The sequence below is a fragment of the Austrofundulus limnaeus genome, unplaced genomic scaffold, assembly GCF_001266775.1.
Source record: "Austrofundulus limnaeus strain Quisiro unplaced genomic scaffold, Austrofundulus_limnaeus-1.0 Scaffold87, whole genome shotgun sequence".
Lineage (NCBI taxonomy): Eukaryota > Metazoa > Chordata > Actinopteri > Cyprinodontiformes > Rivulidae > Austrofundulus > Austrofundulus limnaeus.
In genome coordinates, this window is record NW_013952489.1 from 1302281 (window position 1) to 1308639 (window position 6359).

Consider the following 6359-nt stretch of genomic DNA (forward strand, 5'->3'; position numbering starts at 1 on the left):
GATCTGAGATACTCAAAATGAATGAAAACTACTTTTTATGGGGTGGGGTTCTTGTTTTATTTATTTATTTATTTTCTTTTTTTTTTCTTTCTTTTTCTTTCTCTAAAAACTAAATTGGTGGCAGCAATAGAAGCAGCTTCCTGTGAGGCTGCAGTGGACAGTTGGTCTTTTATGAAACAATATTATTATTAGTTTTTTTTCTGAAAGGAGCGACGGACTTAGCCTTTATGCTCAAGCAAAATAAGAACTTAGAACGTCCTTTAATTAGGTATTACTCATCATGGATGTAGCATAAAAACATGAATAAAGACATAAATCCAGAGACGTTTTTCGTAATTTTATTCATTCTTTTCTGCTTCTCTGTGAGTTTGTAGCTGTTGATATTCAAGTAAAGCTCTGTCTGACCTCATTGCACTGCAAAAACTGTCCATCTTACCAAGTTTTGAAACCTTATATCAGCCAAAAAGTCTTTTTGATCTTGTTTTGAGACTGATTTACTAAACAGGAACTGATTGTGTAAGAATAATAATCTTGCTTTCAGAATGTGTACGATTATTTGTCTTGTTAAGTCTGAAAATTTGACTCAAATTAAGTCAAAATATCTGCCAGTTGAGCAAGAAAATTTTACTTGGTAAGATTCTTGAAATAAGAAAAAATTGAGTCAAATCAAGTATTTCAAGAAGTCTTACCAAGTAAAATTTTCTTACTCAAGGCGTTTAGAAGAAGAAGTGATGAGTAGAGAAGTTTATTTTCTATTTAAACATAAAACAGCATTTTAATAACAACTAAAGGTGACATAGATACTTTATTATGGTATGGTATTTAAATGTATGCCTGAGAAACACATAATATTGCCCCTTTAACAAATTACTGATTGCTGAGGTTGTGTGTTTTCATGCTGTGAGTTCAGACTTCCCTGCAGGCCGACTGACAGCGAAGAACAGATAAACTCCAGACTGCTTTTCTGAACAGGTTTGAAAAGAGGATGAAGGTCTCTCTGGGCGGCTATTAAGGGAGCAGCAGAAGCTCTTTTTGTTTTCTTAATGCTCAGAGTTGAGCAGGTGGATAATCTGAGGGAAGCTGGGCTGTATGAATAAAATATCTGTGTATACCAAAGTATCTGTGTATTCTTGAGTGGGTTTTTTTTCTTCTTGTTTTTCTTTTCATCAGCTCAGGATGTTAAAATGTACAAATGCTGTTTATTGATCAGCAAACTGCAGTCAGTTGAAGTTACTCTCTTTCTGCAACACAGAAACTAGTTCTTGATTTTTTATTTTACTGTTCCTCTGTCTGAGTCACATTTTCCCTCTGTCTTTTCATGGTTGTGTGCTTATATCATGTCAGCAGTGAGGGGAGTCAGGTACAGTCGTAAATGAGGGTTGAGCTAAGACCATTATCAGGCTAATTTACTTCATGCATTAAGACTGTCTTTGCACTCCACTGAAAAGGTGTATACTGCAATCAGAGATTGGCAAAAATGGGAGTTTTGTTTTTTGTCTGCCAACGTTAGCAATGAATTTGCCACCAGTTATTGAGAAGGCTGCTCCCACACGACTGTAGCTTGACTTGTGTGCTGCTGGTTCCTGCATGAGTGTTCAGAGGTTCTGCACGGAAAAGTGTCCCCCATTAAACAGTTTACTGGTGGCAGGCGTGACGTACTGTTTTGAATGTGTTCAGGCTATTTAAACCAGTGTTCAAAAAATTTATTTATTTTTCATTATTATCTTTAATTTTTAATTATTTATCAAAACAAAAATAAAAAACTGGTTTTACCAGTATAACAGTGTATAATGATTATTTTTAATAATTAAATTATCACTGAAGCGTGAATCTGTACAATTACAGGAAACTTTTTTACAATAATAAATATTTACCAAAATGACAAGGAAACAAAAAAAAAACTAAAAGTGTTACAAAAACTTGTAGAAAAGTTAACAAAAAAATCAGTGACACAAATAAAAAGAATTTGGACAACACCGAGCTTGAAGAAGTAGTAATTAGATTCGATATTGTAACAATCTAGGATAACTCTCATTTATCATAACAAAAAATGTTTTGGACAGAATTTATTTTTATTTAAACAGCAAAATACAGAAAAAAATAGTGTAAAGAGTAATTGTAAAGAGCAAAACAGGAATTATAAAGTCTTATATATTCAACAACACACTTCTTATGAGATTACCACTAATGTTTTACAAGATAAAAATAAAACTTCAGTTCTATAACCCACCTCCTGTACAAACACACAAAACACTGAGCAGCATTGACAGATTGATCATGTATATTAATACCAACACTGGTACTGCCCAAACATGCTAATAGCATGATGGGATCGATACTTTAGCTTACTTTGTGCTTTGTTCCCAATAAGGTAAATGGACTAGAAACGTCATTACGTGGCTTTTCATTGTCAAAGCTAGCAGCCATCTTATCCAGGGCGAGGACTGTGCATCATGCAGAAAAAGCCTTGTTTCTGAGTCTGAATTTGCGAAAGGAGAAATGTACCATCTGTTGAAAATAAATAATTGTGGGCTTGTTGGTCCTTCTTGGTGAGAAAGGTCTCCAGAGGTCCATGATGCCAGCAACAAAAATTGAGACTTGACAGACAGTACTTTCAGCTGTTAAAGCTTAATGTGGTAACTAACTCGGCACGACGGCTCAGTGGTTARCACCGACGCCTCACAGCAAGAAGGTCCTGGGTTCGATCCCCGGTTCGGACCTGGGGTCTTTCTGTGCGGAGTTTGCATGTTCTCCTCGTGCTTGCGTGGGTTTTCTCCGGGTACTCCGGTTTCCCCCACAACACAAAAACATGTACAATAGGTTGCCTTCAGGCCCAGGCCGCCCTTGAAAAAGAGATCTGAGATCTCAATGGGATTTGCCTGGTAAAATAACAGTAAATTAAAAAAATTAAATATGACATGATAAATTAATTTAATTTGTCACAACTATTATTTTGATTTGATAGAAATGCTTGTCAGTATATATTTTATATCAAGCAAAAATGTGTTGCCAAGGTACACACATCTGCAATGAATGATGTTTCTTACAGGCAGAAGTGAACCTAAATAAGGCTTTTTAGTTGTCAGTAACAATGCATTGTACTGTAAATCATTTTGGCCAACAATGCAATTAGAAATAGAATAGTTGTTAATTTAACCTGCAATACTTTGCATAGTCTATCAATTTCATTTATTAAAATTATAATAGATGTTCAAATTGTAAGCCATCAGCAGCACAATGTCGGTGATGGCACAGGGTGTTTTCAAGACAACGAGTTAATTATGTCATTATCACAAATTAATGAGCACCCCTCAGCTGGTCACTGACCAAGTTTATTAAATCATCAGATCTCTGTGCAAACGCCTGCTGATCTGCAGTCAGGACAGCCATCCCCTTAAATGATAAGGGCTGATATGAATGTTGTCTTGTAGACAAACAAGGAACATTTTGCTTTCCCAACGTACAGCGCTAATAAAATTGTTTATAAAAGTCCATTAAAGTGCCTGTGACATCAAAGTTTTGTAATACATATGAGTGCATTTTTGAAAAGATGACATTGACAAAATATTGAAAAATAAATTTCATGTCGCTGAGATAAACGGTTGTTGAGATTTTTGCCTGTAAAATAACAGGAAGTGATGTCAAAGGGGAATGTCTGCATGTGAACAGAGCAGTGCTACAACAGCCAACAACCCAGACTGTGGAAAATAATCTGATGTTTCTTAAGGTTGTTTTGAGTCACTATCAGAGAAATGAAGAAGAGTCAGAGTTCAAATAATATTGTTTCAATAAACAAAGACCAGAGAGTTTTCTTTGTTAAAGAGTTCCCCTTTGATGTCACTTCCTGTTTCACTTTGGCTGAACCAAATTCAAAAGAAAAAATGCCAATTATGTGACAAAATGGGTAAAATTGTGTGTATTTCTGTGGCAGCTCCCAAATTATGGAATGACCTTCCTGTGGACATAAGACAGGCCTCTTCCCTTATTGTTTTGAAATCGCTTCTTAAGACCCATCTTTTTCCTTTGGCTTTTGTCAAAATCAGGGATGTTTGATGTGTGACTTTGTTCATTGTGTTTTTATCTGTTTTATTTGATTACTACTTTTTATTTTTCTATTTTATGATTGTTTTGCATTTTATGACTGTGTGCAACACTTTGGTCCTGTTGGTGTATGGTATGGTATGTAAGACCAGCCCGGCCACAGTTGACCTGGCTTTATTTTACTCCAGCCCTGGTTGTGTTTGCTTTTGGGAGGGAATTATTAAACATACAAATCATATTTAATTTTATTTGCAACACACCACTGGAGGACATCGAGCCAGAAAGAAAGGTACTGAAAACTGTACTGAACCATCCGGCAGTATGACACTGGAGGATGATAAGATGGTAAGCTAATATTAGCTGACAGGCTCTTTCTGATCACCTCGGTCCATTCAGAAGACACACAGAAGTAGAGAGGGGAGGGACAGAGACATCCCACCTGTGTACCTCCAAGCAAAGTAATGATGACAGAAACAATAAAGCCGACTCGTGAGAAGGTGGGCCGGCGTAGTTCTGAATGACACCTTCAGGAACCACCCACCTGCAGGTTTCTTAAAAAAAATAAAGATATGAACTTTCGATTTGTTTTTGTTTTTTGAGCCCAGCTCCACTTTACGTGCAAATGAGGAAATAAACAAACTTTATTGGCACAAATACTGGCTAAAATTATCCAGCAGCGTGAATACAATTTAAGCTAAACACCAGATTTAAGCTTTCGGTGTTTGTTTCTTTTCCAAGCTCCACTTTATATAGACTACATGCAAAGGGGGAAATAAACTTTATTGGCACAAAGACTGGATAAAATCATCAAACACATGGATACAATACAGACTCAGATTATTTTGTAACTTACATTTTTAAAAGTCGTAGATGACTGGACTTTGTTCTCTGTATTATAATAAGGTGCTAGAGTCCTGTGACTCAGCAGCAGCTTGAGTGACAGCAGCATGTCTGAGCAGCCATGTTTTTGCCTATGCCTCCTTTAATTCTGCACTGATTAATGTTTCATGAAAGTGCACTCTAAAAATGAAATGTTGGATTTACTTTAACCATGTTATGTGACCTGGTTCCACTTAACTGAGTTGAGTAAATTCAAAGCAACATACTCGTGTTCTTTGGTTAAAAAACTGGTGTATTACTTTGAATTTACTCAACTCAGTTAAGTGGAACCAGGTAACATAATGTGGTTAAGTAAATCCAACATTTCATTTTTTACAGTGTGTGTTTGAGTGCAGCAGGAGAGCGTCTCCGTCCATCATTTCTGAACTGCCAGGGGGAGCGTCAACACGGAATGGATTCTTCCTCTATTTAGCAGTACTGTCTTTTTAAGAGCTTAATTTTAGCTTGTTGTTGGTAGTTTGCTACAGTTGTTGTATAGCTGAACTTGTGTGAAAAATCCTTACAGTCATTAAAAAAAAGTTCAAGTAAAGTCAGTCTCTCCTCTGAGAGGTGACCCTGCCCTGACTCTGTGAATTGATCAATGGGCAGCAGTAGCTGATATTCTATTCAGGTCAAGCACCCTGGCCTGAATAGAACTGCAGGTGTCTTGGTTCCTCAAATATGGCTTCAATTGGGCCATAACAGCTAATGCAAATATACACAGGTTTATGGGTAACCCATAATTGAGCCTTACAATGCAATAGTACCAGATAAGACACTTCAGAGGAACCAAAGAGCCACATGTGATCCCAGAGTTGCAGGTTGCAGAACCTCTGCATTAGACAAAATAATGATAAATAATACTAATAAGGCAACATTCAAACATCTGTCAGTAGAAAAACATGTTAACAAATAGTTTGATTGCTTTACAAGCATTCTTGTTTACACACTCGTTTCTGCCAGCGGGACATGGCCCTCCCTCCAGATGTCAGACACTTGAAGTGAGCCTCTTGAAAACATTTCTAAACAATAAGCTCTTATTCCAGTTCTAAACAGCCCAGTTCCTTCTACCCAGGGTGGTGGGCCAGCCTCCACTTCAACAAGGCAAGTCATCGCTCTCGTCTTCATCATCGTTCTGCCAACAGGAACTCTCTCGCTCCTCTCCCAGTTTCCTGCCATTGTTCTCTCCGCTGCCAGCAGGCACAGACTCCTCCCAGGATCTGGGAAAAGGTGGGAAGTTAAAGTGGCCCATTTCCCCTTTGATCAGCTTTAGCTCATGGAGGAGGTGTGTGTGTGTGTGTGTGTGTGTGTGTGTGTGTGTGTGTGTGTGTGTGTGTGTGTGTGACCTCCTGATGAAGACGAGGGTCAGGCGGGGGCGGGGCTGACCTTCCCTGGCAGCGATCAGCAGGGAGGAGCTCATGCTCAGATTATGCAAATGA